This window comes from Nilaparvata lugens, chromosome 2, assembly GCF_014356525.2.
Source record: "Nilaparvata lugens isolate BPH chromosome 2, ASM1435652v1, whole genome shotgun sequence".
Classification (NCBI taxonomy): domain Eukaryota; kingdom Metazoa; phylum Arthropoda; class Insecta; order Hemiptera; family Delphacidae; genus Nilaparvata; species Nilaparvata lugens.
The window spans coordinates 66,170,635-66,189,658 of NC_052505.1; the positions used below are offsets into that span (position 1 = coordinate 66,170,635).

General features: G+C 35.6%; 1 protein-coding gene across 1 annotated transcript in view; it reads left to right on the plus strand.

The window, feature by feature from the left end:
• LOC111055233 (facilitated trehalose transporter Tret1) overlaps positions 1 to 19,024 on the plus strand; it is a 210,359-nt gene that overhangs the window by 22,327 nt on the left and 169,008 nt on the right. Inside the window, exon 2 of the mRNA XM_039422505.1 lies at positions 4,128 to 4,186. The gene's annotated coding sequence lies outside the window, so the exon portion shown is untranslated. The remainder of the gene's footprint in view (positions 1 to 4,127; positions 4,187 to 19,024) is intronic.

A 19,024-nucleotide genomic window follows, 5' to 3' on the forward strand; every position in this document is an offset into this window, starting at 1 on the left:
AGACCAAGGAAACAAAAACGTCTAGGGAATGAAGAAAGGGAAGAAAGTAAAAAGTGGGAGGGCGAGTGATTGAGTGATTTGATAGAGAAAAGAGTATGATCGACAAAGAACAAAAACGAGAGTGAAGTTCTTCTAGTTTCCAATACTTGGCAGTGAGCTTCGGCACACTCGCACACACTTGCTCAACACATGTAAAGTTCGCACACACAGTGTCACGTGCGCGCGCCCATACTTCATTGATCCGAGCACGAGAAATGAGCGAGAGAGAGTGAAGAGGAGAGTAGAGCACCGGCTGATGCTGAGAGGAAGGAGTCTTCCCTATCCTACTCGAAACCTCGACGAGAAATTTGATCGGCTAATTCCAGCCATTAGGACTGCACTCCTATCCTCCGACGTAGAAATGTCGATGCAGATCTACTCGAGCATCGTTGTTCTGTTCCAGCAATCCCTTATCCTTGTATTAGTGAAATAGTGATAGTTCAATATACATTTTCAATGAAAGAGGAGGGGCTTCTAGCTAGACTCAAATGATGATCTAGAATAATAGTTGAATAGTTCATTGGATTATTAACATTGAAGAAGTCTCAGTTCAATGATAATAATGTTTAATTTCATAATCTCATACCCTTCACATTTTCCTCTTCTGTTTACTTCAATGAATCAATCCAATAAAATCAAGTCGCTTAGTCTCAATACTTCCTTGAAGGATCAGATCAACTCATTCATCAATAAGTAGATAAAGGATTATCAATTGAGTTGGTTCCTCTTATATTTATCTTGAATACTTCATATACATGTCATTTAGATCCTATTTGAATCTGGTGAATTTCATTTGATTTCACATTTCATTCTCTTTTAATCAACTCATATGCTGTTCCACATTGGGACAGGTCTTATATTACAAATACATTTAGCATAAAACATTTTCCAAGTTTCAGTTTGACCTAGTTGGCCTGTTTTCTACGACCGAAGACAAGCTACAAGACTATTGTAGTTGAATATTTGAGTATGGTCAATTCTGGTGCCTGCTACTGGCATGGAAAACGTGACTGGAGATTGCTATTTATTTATTATAAATAGTGAATAGTCTGACTCTGTCTTTGCCTTTCCTCCGAAATACACATTTCAAAAACATTAATTTAGAACATTATTCGCTTTCATAAATTATTCAAGACAGGAAGAGCACTTAGTTTTAATACGTATCATGTTCACTGTCTAATTTAGTCGCTGGTCGCTGTCGTCTAGTTCAGTAGATGAAGTATAATTAATATATCAATAGTAAATTTAGAATAAACAAGTATGACACTAGTCTGAATCTGAAACTAATATCTCAAATTGTTTCAATTATTCAGTGGTTTTGACAATATCCAATAAGTTTCATTCAATATGGAGCCCTTAATCATTTCATGGAGGGATCTGGGAGAAAATTTTTCACATGAATGTATTTTCATAATTTTTTGGTTGTACATGTAATCTGATACATGCCAAGGATCCCTCTTTTGGGACACGTCTTACATTGCAAATACATTTTCCAAGTTTTAGTTCGACCAAGTTGGCCTGTTTTCTACGACCGAAGACAAGCTACAAGACTATTGTAGTTGAATATTTGAGTATGGTCAATTCTGGTGCCTGCTACTGACATGGAAAACGTGACTGGAGAATAGCATCGAAGTTGTGAACTTAGTAATACATGAATGCAGTTCTATGGTTTTATTATCTATACAATACAGCTCTATGGTCGTGCACGAAGACATTGAACGAGCATCGCATGGCTGAACGCTATTGATGTTGAGAAGGAAGCAAATAATCCTGTGAAGAGTTGGGGGAGGGAGTCGTCTGTGGGAGAGAAACAATTCGGGGGTTTCACTGGACACTCCGGGAGAAAAGCATAGCGGCATGCATGGCTTCCTCCATATCGCTTTGGCAAGTGGGCCTTTGTTGTAGTAACCAGACTATCCTTCTGTCCACTCCAGCTCCCTGGAACACATATTCTCTAAGCTTTATCTGCTGTTTGTTCACAACGAATGCGATTTCTGTTCTGCAGAGCATGTGGCTACTGTTGGCCGAATTTTATCAATATCAGTCCGGGGAGGGCAATCCGAATGAGAAATCCACATAACACATCATTTTCACAAGTGATCCCCAGAGTTTTATTATTGAATCGTAACTCGATTTGATATATTTTTTTCATTATTGAAGGAGTTTGAAGTAGTTCACTTGATTTGATGATACAGTATAATCTATTCAACAAAATATTTATTTTCTATAATTAATATTATAGGCCTACATATCATTTGAGAAATTTTTAATCGAATTGCACTTGAAATTAGTCATAATATAGTTGATATTCAAAGATGGGAGGTTTTTTTAACTTTCACAGGTTACGATTGTCGTTGAAGAAGTTGTAATAATAAGAGCAATCACTCGTAATAAAATAGTGATCTTTTATAATATGAATTCTATCCCATATTCTCCCATATCACCCTCAATGAGCTATTTATGAGTGAATTGACGAATAATTGTTAGAGGGAACCATTCAGTGGCCAATCAACTAATAAATAAATACCACATGAGGGGATCAGAATACAAGGGGTCCAAGTGACATTTTTAATTTTTTTGAGTTAGCTACAGTAATCGATAGCTGAAAGTGGTAAAAATCTAGTATACAAGTGGTGTAAGCGTGAGTCTAATCAGTGCTGACATCTGGTGTAAAATTTTTAAACTACATTTTCAAACAGCTGTTTATTTGATTAAACAAGGGGTCCAAGTGACTTGGATCCCTTGTTTACAGGACAACGGCTGCTCGTATCCATCAAATTAGATTTAATCTTGATTAAGCCATGTCACCGAGCAAAACATACCTCAAGAACCAATTAGCGAATCAGATAATATTGCAATGAGGTCATAAATCATTGTTCAATTGCTGGTAAATTTGATAGATTGCTAGACAATAGAGATTTGTTTGGTAAACAAAAGGTACAAGTGATACTTCTAATCACTATTCAGCTGATAATTGAGAAAGGAGAGCAATTTGAGACATTAAACTGTACGTTTGATTTGGTAAAAGTATACTGAATAGTTATAGGATTGGGTGAATATCATTTCTATATTCATTTCATTTGAAGAATAAATCAATGTAAGTAAACTTTAGGCTCAATTTTCTCGAAACTAACAATATGTCACTTGGACCCCTTGTATTATAACCCCTTCACATGATTTCTTGATTGATTTCAATAACATATAATTACAAGAGTTGAAGCCTAGTTTATACGATGCCAATTGGCGAGACAATTGTCCGAAGACAATTGTCATCACGTGGTTGCCAATTGTCCAAGGTCAGTCCAGCTGAGCGAGAAGATGTTTCTAAGGGGCTAACTATTGCCACCACAGACGAAAACTGTAAGGCGATTACATGGCCAAATGCTAGTCATTTGAGATTGCACTTTTTTTAGTTTTGTCATTTCAATATAAAAACTAACACGAAACGATTTCATTTTTTTTCACTTCAGTCCATGGCTTCGGCAATTGCAGCGATTGCAGTTTGCTGCGCATTCTTATCTTTATACAATTCGTTTCTCTCATCCCATAAACATCTTTGATCTTTATAAACCTCAAGAAATTTAATATTCATATCGTCCCCCCATTTAGGTGCCATTTTCGTTGGAGCTTTAGAAAACGTCTAACCTAACCTAGAAAACGTCTCACACACTGAATTATTTTATCTGAACTGGCCAAAAACAAGATAGCGCACTGGCCTACACCGTTCATACGGTGCCAAATGGCGCGACAATTGAGATTCCAAGTGGTGTGGGAGCTCGCTGGACCCAGCCTGTTTTCCTTAGTCTACTCCCGGAGAAATGCAGTTGAATTTCGGGCCAATTGAATTTCCGGAGACAGTTGAATTTCGGGCCAATTGTCGGGACAGTTGGCAAGACAATTGGCCTGAAGTGTTTATACGAAGACAATGATTTCATGCCAGTCAGTTGCCAATTGGCATCGTATAAACTAGGCTTAATAGGAGCAATAATTTTACGGACATATTTCTTCTAGAAATTCGAAGAGTTCTTTTTTGTTTGTTTTTATTTTTTATCTGTTTGTTCTGAAAGTGTTTTTATTTTTGTTTCCAGGAGGTGAATGAGCCGCAACTGTTTCCAAGATGGTTGATTTTCCCAGTTAGCCTTCACTGGTGAGTTTACATTGAATATGCTCTGACGGTACATTTTGATACCAATAAAAACTACATATTGAAATGAACTATTAGGTCTCAGACAGAAAAACAAAAATATCTGTCACCAATGGTGTTATCAGTCGAAGATATAGATAAGACTAGAAAGGCTAAGATTATGACTAACAATTTAAAATGAAAATCAATTTCTCAATTATTTAATAAAATAATAATATATTGTGTGAATTTGAGGTTAGGTTCTATATAAACAACGCTTGTCGGCAATATCAATAACGATCAAGCTGAACATCTACAATTTAATGAGATACTTGCTAGCTAAATAATTGCATCTAGGTAGCATTCGTTAAGACGAGGACAAGAGGGTTTTGTAACTTATAGCATGCAAAATAAAGGATATGAATGTTTGAAAAGTGAATATAAATGTTTATTGATATATGTGAGCAAATAAAAAACACAAAAACATAATAGAAAATTAGAAGGAAAATCTAATTTTTCTACGCGCATTGATACATTATTCTGTACACACGAGCCGAATCTGACTGTTCACCAATACTGTGCATTTGCTCGGCGCTAAAAAATATTTAATTCGAAATCTCCACGTGGTCTTTATTAAAATTATAAAAATTTGTAATTGTTGTAGAATGCATGAAACAATATAATTGAAATAAAATGAAAGTTAAGGATAGAAATATTCAGTTTTAATATAGTAATATGCTCTTGTACTATGGACTATTTGACAGTATTAAATTGCGTCATCGCGGATTATTTGAAATCCACCAATAGGAAAAGATATTAAAATTTCATGCAAATTTGGAGTCAGAAGTATCGTCGAAAGAGAATAAGGGAAGAGCACCTGCCCACTTGCTTGCCAGAGACCGACCAAGACGCCTATCAATACGAGAGCAATAGACAGATTCCCTTATAAAAATTAAATTCAATTTATTGCCAAAGTTTAAGTATCAAAGACGTTTAATAAGTAATAAACCTAACTCAGTGAAGTCGCTCTATGACATAAGTTATTAATTTAAGTATCCCCATTGGAGAGGACGACAGCAGCCCACCAGAAAGGCATGGGACACACGAGGTGAATCCATGCTACATCTTTAAATTTGTGAAAAATCGACACACGTGAGTTACAGAGATATAGTTTCTTAAGAGGGCCCTCAGTGCTACGAATTGATAGAATTTTATAAAGCTAGCTCGTCGAAGGTATTAAAAATCAAGCTTGATTTAGACTTAATTGCGCAAGTAGTATAAATAAGGGAAAGGTCATATCTAGAATGCATATGAGAACTAAATGTTAAATTGTATATCACTATTTGAAATTATTAAATATGCTCAGTTAATGTATTTAAATATCAGTATTATTAGCATAATAAGAATTATAGAAGCTGAAGTTCACAAGATAAATTATTTATCTAACTTCCACTGACGGCCGAACTTAAACCCTGAGATTTTATATAAAAAATATCTGATATTATTGGAATATTGAATTATAAAATTGTAATTCGATAAGCAGAAGCGAGTCGAATAATTGAGATATAGGAATCTGTAAAATGTATGCTGATATAAAAATCATGAAAGTTATTAATTGATGCTATTAAGCAGAACAAGAGTTTTAATTGAGCGATCTGTGATATTTTTCTTGTGTATTTTCTCATATTGTGTTTGCATTATTTGTTTCATATATTATTTTTCATATATTATGTATAGGAGTGCTGTAGTGGCATCAAGGTAAATGGAGTTCGGATTCAGATGCTTCGTTTCGCAGACGATATAGCTATAATAGCAGATAATAAAATAAGTTTAGAGAGAGCTCTAACCACCTTGCATGAGATTCTACGAAATAAATATGATATGGATATAAATAAAATAAAGACAGAAGTAATGGTCTGCTCAAAAGTCCCAGAGAATGTGTCCATTAAATTAGATAATCACGCCCTGAAGCAAGTAAAAATGTTCAAATATCTTGGAAGCATTATATCAGAAGATGAAAAAGATAGACTGGATATAAAGCGCCGAGTCAGAGAAGCTAAGGGTATGTTTATTAGTAAAAGGCAGCTTCTTTCCTCAAATAGTCTAACCTTGGAAATAAGAAAGAGACTAATAAAGATTTGCATTTGGAGTATAACTCTTAATGGGTCTGAAACGTGGACTATTGGTAAGGCTGAGGAAAAGACTCTAAATGCTTTTGAAGTGTGGTGTTGGAGGCGTATGCTCAAAATAAAATGGACTGACAGAGTTACGAACAACCAACTGTATCCTTCATCGAATAAGTTGGATAAATCAGCGATATCCAATCGGTATCGATCACTAAATCTTCAGAAATCATTGAAATCAAATTAATTGGAATACAAGGTCATAGTATTAAGTCGAAGTAGTATTACAACCTCTTCAACGCCTATGATTGCGGAACCAGTCAGAACCATATTATGGTATCTTTATTTCAGTAGGTGTCAAATTATCAAAAATATTCAAATATCACATGCTCTACCGACAGACTGCCAGCTGGGCGTATGTGACTCCAAAAGGACGTTACAATGCATAACATTATCATTCAGCAACGTCTAAATGTAGATGTTGGAATGAATTTCTCCCATGTTCATGTTGATTATAATCCTTTTATTTTTTAACATCGAATTTCATTGAGTTTTCAGGAGTAACCCAAACTAGAGATTTTCTTATCAATATAACATAAGAACAAATAATTTAAAAATTTGAACTAAATCTCAAGTTCAGACTGGAACATTGTGAAACAATTCAATTGTGCTTAGAAATAGAACTACTCAAATTATGTTTTGATGTCTAGTAATTTCCTTAATGCACTGTAAACCCACTTTGTACAAATAACTGGGACTAATAACAGGTTATTCTATTTAACCATTCTAGAATGATACAAGAGATCCGTCGATTTGCGATGATATCAACCCGATTTGTAATATTCCTAATATATTTACTAGTCCAGTCAATATAGACATGAAAAAGGGAGTGTGCTTCAATTTATATTGAAGTTTTGATTTTTTAATATATTGTTTGGATACATAGGAGAAGTTCAGAACCAATTTTCCACGCAAAATTTCTTTGATACAGAGTGGCTCATAACCTCGTATTCTCGGTTCAGTTTTCAGTTATTTACGCCCAATCCAGTAATCGAAGAGAGAAATTCGCTTTCACCTTCTTTTAGATTATGAAATTATGAATGGAATGAGATCATTTGGAAATCTCTATCGTCAATAAATACTGAGTTACAATTTTTCAAAACTGAGTTAAATTTCAAGGAAAAATCAAATTTGATAAATTTTAGTTTTTAATCAACAATATATTCCTATTGTAACCACTTGAATGTATAATGTAGCCTACCTGATAACAATGCTCCTTGTATTTTGAAAAACACCTAATTTTTAGCTCCAACAATTATCACCAACTTCTTTGTCCTCAAATTGATATTTCGTTCAATGTTCTATGTTCATCAGATTATGTTCGTTGAGAATCATCCATTAGAAGCACTTCATTACAGTATTTCCTTATAGTGAAGAGGCGCACATAAGGACACCTCAAGTATGAAGATTTCCAACACTTAACTTTCGACACAATGATCTGATCTCAACGTACTGCAGCTCATTCTTCTCGGCTCGTCAAGGCCGTTAAAAATCATGCATCGTTTGGTTGAAGAATGGATAATAATTCATCCTTGAGTGTACTTAAGTAGTATTTCAATACACAAAAATGACCAGCTCAGTAATATGCTCAATAATTGCATAATAAATAACACAATGCAACTCAGTAATAATTGAAGATAGAGAATTCCAATTTATCTTATTTTATTCAGAATTCTATAATAAAAAAGCGAGAGGTTTTGGTTTGGTGATAATAATTTTAAATATGTTCATCGACATAACTGATTTCCCTATACATTTTTGATAATTCATTTTCTGAAATCACTATTGTGAAATTGATGTTTTGAAAATCCCCTATGTTTTTCCAGGTCCTAATGAGTTTAGAAAAACAATTTCCTTCGCTTTTCCGGTGTACTTCTTATGCTAGAGAAAATTCTCGAACGTATTTGCTTTGGAGCAAATGGAATTCGCTTTTCATCAAATTGCTTTTGGCCTGGTTAGCTGTCACTCCAAAAGCTACTTACGACGATCAATCACAACTACATCATTCATTTTAAATTGAACTGTCAGACAGTCAGTCGTTATCTGTTGTCTATAAACTCTGATTGACTGGCTACAAGCAATCCGCTCTCGAGCTTCTAGTAGTGTCTATTGTCTTTCAGCTTGTGTAAAAATCCAGAATCAATAAACACATTTTGAAAATGTCTTGCAGGTATCGATAATATTCTGCTTGGAACAATTCAATGGACTTCATATCAAGCTATTATATTTTTGAACAAATGTCTCACTCAATAATGTATTGTTACACGATCTATAGTAGAAAATGATAGGTTGTAATAATGTTTGAAATGAAATTATATACCTAGAATGTATTCTAGTATTGGTACTCACATTCTCATTCAGTTTATGTCAGTTGCTACAGATGATCAAAGTCTTATTTGCCACGCACTTGGAACCAAATCCTCTCCTTTATGATAATGTTACAGTATAAAAAAAGGTATAATGATGATTATAAAATGGAGCTGTAAACGATAATCTATATATTGAATAATAATAAAATAATTTGATTATTAGTAAAATGTAAATGATGTAGTAATTGCATTTGAGACAATTCTAAAGCATGAATATAATTCGAAAATGGTAACAATCAATGTTTAAAAATTGCTTTCTAAGGATTCGGAATCAACTTGAAGCTACCAACTTAGCATCATCCATCTACCTAAGCAAAAGCCTGGGTATCATGTGGCCATCGCCCAAAGGTATCACCCAAAGCAAAAAGGTCTTATTGTCATGGGTTTCCGTGACTTCTGTGATGACACAAGATGTATCGAGATGCATTGAGAAACGGAAGAATAAAGAGATGATTGGAGATAATTATATTGAAACAAAGAATATTCATGTATAGAAATTATCATTAAATTTTTCACAGCTTGAAACTGTTGTGGCTTTATATTGGAATCATAACTTCTGGTGATACAAGGTGATAATAGACTTGGAAATGATGGAGGGGTATTTGAGTTTAACAAGAAAAGGCGACGATGTCTATCGACCGTGTCATTCTGTTCAACAAGCGTTGTAAAGTACTTCAAATGAGTGATGAAGCATGACACGAAAAAGGTGAGGATTTTCCTTCTCCACTTCTTCCTATTCCTCTCATCAACTGAACTCTTCTCCTAAACTTCTTTCTACTAGTTTGCTTGTTGGATGTGTGATATGAACAGCACTCGAAAAGTGAATTTGAGATGTATGTGTTGGTATCTTTAACCCTAAAAGAAAGTGTAGAAAGATGATGGAAAAGGTAATGATAAGAAGGAGAGAAACAGTGGGAGGAGAAAAAGAAGATGGAAAAGAGGATGAGGAGGGGCAGAAGTAGGATTACAAGATGAAGAGGAAAATTTAATTAAATAAGATGAAAATGAAGGAAATGAAGGAAATTAAGAAGAAAAAGAAGAAGAAGAAGAAGAAAAAGAAGAAGGAACAACATGAAGGGGAAGAAGATGGATTGCTGCATCAAGATGTAGTAAAGACTATGGATTACCAAACTCATGTCAGTACATGATGCAGAAAGCTGTTACGTCAATCAAGGCTTAACTATTGAACCAAAAATAACTGACAAGAAACTTTCCTGCTTTAAGAAAATAGTCAAACACTCACATTATATAGAAAAGGCTTTGGCAAGTTCTCAACTATGTTTTGTTATCGTTCCGAGCTGATAAGGCGATTAAATTACGTGTTCTCTAGCAAATTTGAATAGAATAGCAATGAGAGATGGAGGAGGGATAATTTTCTGGGAGCTGTGTTGGATGAAATGCGATTTGAGACATGAGTAGGTGATTATCGCGAGTGAATCCCTACAAACTGAAGATCAAGAGCTGCTGCTTTCTTCAGCAAGTACCTACTGTTGGGGTAGTGAGATTCATTTTACACTGTCAGCATTGGTTGAATGGGTTCGCACGTGTGCTATTTATGAGGATTGCTGACAGTATAAGAAATCAGGCACAGGCCAGCACTCACTGCAAATACCTGGTATTTCGCCTGAAAGAGAGGATTTACATTTACAAAAGAAGATGAACTTTGGCGTAAGCTCTGAAAACAGCAACGTCTGAATAGAATGTCGGCTCCTGATTCCTGGTTCCAGGATACGGTCAGGTTTTCAAATGACCGATTATGAAGAGAGAGACCACCTACCAGCTATTCACGGTTCTCGATTTCTTTTCCTGGGGAGTTGGCAAGGACCTTTCGTCAATAGAGATGTTAAACCTCATTCATACAACCTATTCTCCATTGTTTTTATCAAGAACCGCTTCTATTTTGAGTCATTGCAATGAAAAGCTTATTTTGTTTTTGATGCAAGTGAACAGCAAAAACATTCAAATGGATTGAAAGACTAGTTTCAGTGGGTAGCCGTCTAGTTGTCACCCCGACTACTTGACACCTGGTCATTTTGACCATAGGCGACTACTTGTACCCTCGTAAAAATATGCCATTACCGTCAAGTTGTCCCCCCGACTACTTGACACCTACTCGACCAAAGGTGCCAACTAGTCAAGACCGTAAACGACAACTTGACACCTCGCACCCTCGCGTCAGGGTGTCCCCTCGACTAGTTGTCACCTCCTTAGAAAGGAGACAAGTAGACGGGGATGGCTCACGTCTACATGACACCTTGCACGCTGGCGTCAAGGTGTCACCCCGACTACTTGTCAACTACAGAGTACCAGTTGGCACAACTTACACCCCCTCGGCGTGGGGAGGATGATGGATCAAGCAATTTTTATCACTGGTTATGATGTAGAATTGAATTCTAAGCACTTTTGGTTCAGTAACATTTTCCCGTCAAATGCACGGTTCGGGAGATATTCGCCGTCTATTTTTAGGACAAATTTTTTCGAGTTGGTTGAAAACAGAAAAAAATGAATAATAAGCTTTTTTGACGACTGAACCAGAAGTAGAACACAATTCTTAACACATTTTGTTCAGTTATATTCTCCCGTCAGACGCACCGTTTACGAGTAAATTGAGCCTAATGCCAGGACAGTCAAATTTTCATCCATCAATGATATGGCAGATGAAGCTATCAGTCTGGTTATCAACTGAGGTATTACATGAAGTCTTATTATATATCTTATATCAAGATTAGGAATCTTAATGCCTTTTCACATAGAACTTGATAGTTAAGCTTCATTTTCCAACTTTCAAATGAAGAGCCAGCCGGGATGATGATTTCTTTTGGAGTGGAGTCGAAAAAATATACCATTGCCGTCTAGTTGTCACCCCGACTACTTGACACCTATTGGACCGGAGGTGCCAACTAGTCATGACCGTAAACGACAGCTTGACACCTCGCACCCTAGCGACAGGGTGTCCCCCCGACTATTTGTCACCTCCTCAGAAAGGAGACAAGTAAACTGTAGACGGGTATGGCTCACGTCTACTTGTCCACTAAAAACCGGTTTTAAAAGGGGACAAGTAGTCGGGGTGTCAAGTAGTCGCGGTGACACCTAGTTGCGTACCCGTTTCAGTTAGTGTGCCATTGAAAATTCAATCGTTATAGGTCCGAATTTTATAGCTCTATTTCCGTAGGTACTTTCTCACAGTAAGAAAATGTGTATTTGAAGGTTTTAAGTAGACAATGAATGGGTCTCGTTAATTTATTGTAATCGACTATGGTATGTAAAATATGTAACTGAGAAACAATTCAACATGCAATAGAAAATACAGTATCAGTAAACCAGAAGTAAATTGAAAACCCGCATGTAATTATTGTAAATTGTTAATTGATAACCCATGAAGTACATGTTGACTTTTGTTCATTGCTTCATGTACTCTTATTATTGATGTTATTATTATCAATCCATGACCACAAACAAATTTTGAATGGATTAGTTGTTGATGCTGACTAAGTATAGTCTATATTTATATACATATATCTTTGTAGTCTATATTTTATATTATCCAAGAAACCATTGAAAACTGAAATAATTCAAAATTCCCATGGAAACCTAGTCGAATCACATTTGCATAAAGGAAAGAGAGAATCGTTGTGCATCAGCAATATTCATAAAGGAGTTGAAGAATCCTCTCTAGGCACATGAAGTGAAGAGTTAACTTTTAGAATAGAATAAACAATATGCTATGCTATCAAGAATCTACGGATTTTTTTATACTATTAGTCTGTGCATCATTTTTGGGAAGGTACACTTGGATGACGATATCATACGGTACTAACAGCTTATATACATAATAAGAGAGAGTAGGGTTGTGTTTGTTCGCATCAAAACATGTCAACTTGTGGATTGCCTACCGGAAAAACGGGAATGATTTAGATTTCCAAATTTTGCACATAAATTCTAAAAATATCAATCTCGTGCACCTCGAACGAAATTTCAATTTTCCTTCTAGGTTTTTTAGAATCAATGTTCAAATTTCATTCATGGGACTTGAAATTTCATACATTGATATTCTATAAGCTGTTCTTTTGAAATCTTCGGTTGAAATCAATTAAAATTTTTTCTTTAAAACTTACTTTCATATTTATGATTTTCTCCTTTCGTGTTTATCAATTATATATTATATAGCATACATAATTTATACATGATGATATTGAGAAAGTATCCTTTTTCGCCCTATCTGTGATATAATAAAGGAAAGAATTGGCTTACGAGATAGAAAACACTATTCATAGAAATAGATTCAACGAATGACGCAACATCAGACTAATTAATTTTGCATAAAGATTCTTAATTTACCGAAGAGGTTTTATGCCTATTTTAAATTATTCAGTAGGTCGGATTTTCAGTCTGTGAAGTTTCCAATTAGACCCTTTCGGAGCTCGTGTTACCTTCTTGTAATAAATGATGGTAACAAGTTTAGTGTATTCCCGATTCAACGCTTCATTTGGGATCTCGTTCAATGAGTAGCTTTATTGTAACTTTCCTACGTTGAATTTCATGTTGCTACTATAATCAATAAACCCGCATGTGAGACTCAGACAACATATCTGTCTAGAAATCTGGTCTGTCTTGATTTGAAATACTTTCTGGCCAAGATTGATGTTGTGGAAACTGAGTAGGCTATGCTGCTTGTAGAGGGAGGAGGAATGACAGAAATTAATAACAGTGGAGTATATTGCTGTTTTTAGCAGTGAGGCCCGAGGCAAAGTCGAAACAGGTGTAGTAAAGTTTGCAGTAGAATGACGCGACGAGTGATTTATGATGCAGTAATTAAATGTAGCGGAACAAAACCAGGGCTAACAATAGTTTTCGTTGAGGGTTGGCAGTTTTCGGATAGAATTCGCTGGTCTGTAATATTTCAAGTTCGCTATCGTTTAGGCTACTTGAATGCAACCTCTCACCAATAAAATCACTGCAATTCTATTAAAACGTAAGTAACTCATTGTAATAATCTTCCTTTGATAGATGTTTGTCTCGTTCATCAAGGATAAATATATAACACTGTAACTTTCGAGGGATAAGGAAATGAATGTGCATAAAATTGTAAAAGCGCCGTGTATCATCATCAGGATCAGAGTAAAATTAACCTATAATGAAACTCAATTATATGATAATGAATTATTGCCTCATATTGTTTTTATTTCTCTGTTTTTGTTGTAAGCTTCGCTGGGAGGCTAATGTCAAGAAGAAAAGAGAAGAGGCTAGAATCAACTATAATAAGCCGTATTGGCTTATCAGAACCACTCTATCCTTTAAATCCGAAATAAAGTACTTCTGTACAAACAGATATTTTAAAGTCAGTATGAACGTATGTTATAAACTTTGGGGGTGTACCGAAGACAGCAACATCAATGTCATACAACGATTCCAAAACAAGGTGCAAAGGAACATTGTGAGTACTCCTTGGTATGTCAAGAACAGCCATCCTCATAATTATAATAGAGACCTGCACATTGACCTGGTGTCCACCGTGATCCAGAGGCTTGCGGAGTGGCACGAGAGGCGACTGCACCAAGATGACAACGTCGAGGCGATCCAGCTGCTAGACAATGGAGGGTTAGTGCGGAGGCTCAAGAGGAGGAAACTGTTTGAAATGATTCACTGTTCAATTTTTACTTTCCTTACCCTATTACCATAGGTAAGGAAAGTATTGCTTTCCAAAAAAATTAAGGTTTGATTTTAGATTCCCAATTATCAGGCTTCAGATACTATTTTAACAAAAAATTTTGAGTGGAAAAGATTGAGCATGAGAATCTCTACAATTAATGTTCAATAACATTTTCACCTAAAATTGAAAATAAGCTCGAAATACGAGAAAATGTGATTATCCAATTGCAAACTGTTGATTCTATTAAATCATTCACTATGATGAGATAGCAGACCTCGTATGTCTCCAGCGTTATTGTCCTGTCACCAGCTGGCTCAGATCTTTGTTTATAAGTAGACTTGAGATGCGCGTGAACACTAGTGTCAGGTGATCAATTTTCATAACGGCAAGGAAAGTTGTGTGAGTGCGCCACACCAGATGTTTCTAGTAGTAACACCTATTTTGGGATAGAAAAAATAAGCTCATTATTCTCCAGACTAGATTTCAAAGAACTTCAACAGTCTTGTGATAGAGGATAGAGGTGTCAACACAACTACTTATTCGATACGATTAAAGGTTTATTGCATCAACATTAATAATAATAGCTTTATTGACATTCATTAAATGAACAAAAGCCTCTCAATTGAGATAGTTCATGGTTGGCAGTTACCAAAAAAAAAACATTTTCGAAATAACAAAATTTACAAACTCAATTTACAAATTGGCCATGATTCTTTGCCACCTTCTCCGATCCATGGCTGTTGTCGGCCACATATCTCCCACGCGCTGAGTGATCTCGTCTCTTCATCTTATGGCTGGGTCTTTCTTCTTCTGTCGCGCGAAATCTATTCAGTGCATATCTTTGCCTAGCAATCCGGTGCCATCCTGCCCATTTCAATTTGACGAGATACGCTTTCTTTTGAAGATATTTCACTCTCAACCGCCGCATAACCTGGGTGTTTCTGTGGGTTATACTCGTTGATTCAATCCAAAATAATTGCATTATTTGAGAATAACAAACATCAAATATTATTAAAATTACAATGATAAATTTAACATTTTTTGGACTCAACAGGCGAATACCTATTGTTTTCACCTCAACTTTGCATGTATATCCTATACTATTAAGCGAGCAACTTCTGTTTATATGTTAAGATGTTTGGATGTTTTGATGTTTATATGTTTGTATTACACCGGATCTCGAAACGATTCTCACGAAATTCAGAGCAAAGTAGGTTTATAATATAAAGATTCGATTGCATTAGGTCTCATCCCTGGAAAAACTCGCTGAAGGACATTAGAAGGATAATTATGATTCATCCTTGGAAAAACGGCTGATAATCGTCAGAAAAACAGCTGATGATCGTCATCTGTTGATAATGGAAGTGAGTGAGCGAGTTCATGTGTGTGGGACTGTGTCAAAATTATGACTCAGCTGTTGAACTTTTGTAATCATTCAATCAGGTACTTAGTGCCGGTTGCAAAAAAGCCGGGTTATTTTCAATCCGGATTAATTCCAGTAGATCCATCTTTTTGAAATAGTATTCTCTGATTTGGTTCACGTGAAGTTGATCAGGATAAAAATTCAACCGGCTTTTGTGCAACTGTGCCTTTGTGAGGGAAATTTTTGCATTCCTCTGAGAATTAATCTCAATTTACTGTGGTTAGATAGAACATTTCTGTATGAATGTTATTTTAATTTCTTCTTTCGAAATAATTTTTTATGCTTTTGTGCTCCAGAGCGAAGCTCGGTCCCCGATATTGCATAGATAAATGAATAAACAAAGAACCTTGATTGATTTTCAACATTCGCCATTAAGGCCTCACTGTAAAAATATAGGCACATACTATTTGACTGGATACATTTTTTTGTAGCTAATGTTTTTGCAAGAGAGAATCATTTGTATTCAATTACCTATACATGTAGACTAGATTAGCAATTGGTGATAAAATGGGCATAAATAATTTAGTCTGTGAGTGGGAGCTATTTATCATACTTGAGTTATCGGGAAAGCCCTACTGTACTACAATATGTGCACTATACACAGGTCTAGTACTAGTTTCAACCCTGTCTCATATCTCAAATCTTAACCACCTCACTCAGGCTTTGAAACGGGCTTAGAACTAGTTAACGCTGTGGAAATGGTGCAGCCGAGACAGTTAGTGATTTAGGCGAGTTTGCAACCGAGCCTACTCAAATTGATTTGGATTAAGTGGTATGATGAAGAGCCTCCACCACCACCACCACAGAACCCCCCCTTCGCCTACCACCCACTTATTCTAACTGCGATTTACGGCCGAGTTTATGACATTAGTCGCTCTGACAGGATAGCATACGCCAACCCTGTGAATTGCGCCAATCGGACGGTTCATGACCGGCTTTCATTCAGATCTCCTTCCCGGTTTAACTGCAGAAGGCCATGATATTGATTATTGATTTTAGACCGTGCATAAATGATGTGAGATCATCTTGATATCACAAAAATGACAATTCTGAAACTTCACCCAACAATGAGTACTGTATAATATATTGTTTTGTGTTTTAGTGGAAGTAATAGATAGATGTATTGCTTTCACAACCACAGTTAGTTAAAAATGGAAATGATGTTTTCGGTTGCTCACCGTTATCAATCAAGAAGTATCCAGCTCAGTTACGGGAATCACTGATTTATTGATCGCAATAGTGTCAATCGTTCAGAAGTGTTGTTGAATCTAAATTCCACAAAAAGTTTGTGAAACTGAATTTTACCAAAGTGTTCATTCTGGAACGCTACCACCAATGATTACAATAAATTTTGTTTTCTAATTTTGTAAAGTTGATACATCCTATTATATTAAGCGAGCAATTTCTGCATTTTTATATTTGGTTATTTATATATATATTTATGGTCATTTCTGTCCAACGGATCTCGAAAACGGCTCTAACGATTTTTAAGAAATTTGGAACATAGTAGGTTTATGATATAAAAATGAGATTGCACTAGGTCTCATCCTTGCGAAAACTCGCTGAACGACATGAGAATCATTAGGATAATCATTATTATCCTAGTGTTGGTAGCATTGACTACCTTGGCTGGTTGGATTGGTGTTACGTCTTCGATTTTCATGTCATTTTAAAATTATTTCGAGAGTTTTTCTCACTAGATGGTAGTTTTTCCAAGACGATTAGTGGTTGGCCTCATATAAGGGTGAAAGACGTGAGTAAAAATCTGAAACCTGGTCGTTAATCATTCAAATTATTTCTTCTAACCTTAAAATCGGCGGTTGTGAAGGCCTGTTTGTTTTCATTCATCTTGGCTTTGATGAACTTTGTACTCCTTGATTCAAACTCAACAATTGTAAAATCACCCCATACAAAAGTGACGTGAAGTTGAATAATGTTGTACCGAGGAATGCTCTGTTGCATTTGCTATACGCGTTTCGAATATTCTAGAACTGTTGCATGATGATTACTATCGACATCGACTGTATATAGATAATTATTGTGGAAACACCAGTTGCAACGTACTGTCGGCTGAATTGATCGATGATACTGAACATTTAATCTGCACTGAGAGTTATTTTCTGGCTGTGTGTGAAATTTTAATTCTTGCTGCTTATCAGCAGCGTAACCTGTTGCTCCGTATATCCATGCGGTAACTTATCTCTTATCTTCGACCACCGGACTACCAGGATTCTTCGCAGTGTTGTTTATTGAGACTATCATTGTACTATTCTTGATATTTCTTTCAGCGTCTCAACTTGTTAGATTAACTGAACATTCTTTTCACCTCAGTTATAACGATTGAACTTTCTATAATTCCTACTGATCTCAATTTCGAATTTCTATTTTATTTAATCCACTTTCTTTTCATTTTTCCATATTGTTTTTAATTACCAATTCATTGAAATAATAATTATTTTATAGTATACTCTCATTGAGGATAAAGGAGATTATTTCTCAATAATAATATTGTAATACAATCTGTACGCAAAAGAATAAGCTGTTCCTATTTCTTTCATATGTTGTGAATCAATATTATTGGTTTTATTATTATGCACTGTAAATTAGTTTTCTGGTTGAATATTAGGTGATATTGGTATAGAAGTGGTTTTTCAGTAATCAGTAATCCTTATCCAGCACTTTTATAAATTGAGTATCAGTATAATATTGTACTGAAGTATGGCATTGATTGAGGCTAGAACAGTTAGGGGTAAAGAAGGAATTGTTTATGATTCATTCATCTTTCGTAAAACTAACACTCTTATTTCAGGAGTGCACTCTTGGAGATGTACTTATAGGGCATGTACAGCTACATTGAAAACATCTCCGACTAAAACTACTGTCTTGGAGGAGAGAAATACCCATAATCATTCCCGAGAAGATGTAGCTATCGACTCACATCAATCTGCTCTGTTGAGCACAGATGATGAGATTCCCTTATCAAGTGAGGGGGTTCTGGGTAGCCCTATTGTGTCACCTGTCCTTTCCAGGAATGATGTTTCACTTCTAGATAAATCACAAAGTACTTCTCAAAACGAATTTTTAGCGGGAGGTATTTTGAATGAGAATGTTATTTTGTCTCTTCCTCTACCCGTTTTCACGGACTTGAGAGCAGAGTTGAAATTTCTGAGGTCTAAGTTTGTCGAAGTTGATTGCATTAAGGCAGCTCTGTTGAGAAGAGCTGTAGAACTAGAGGCA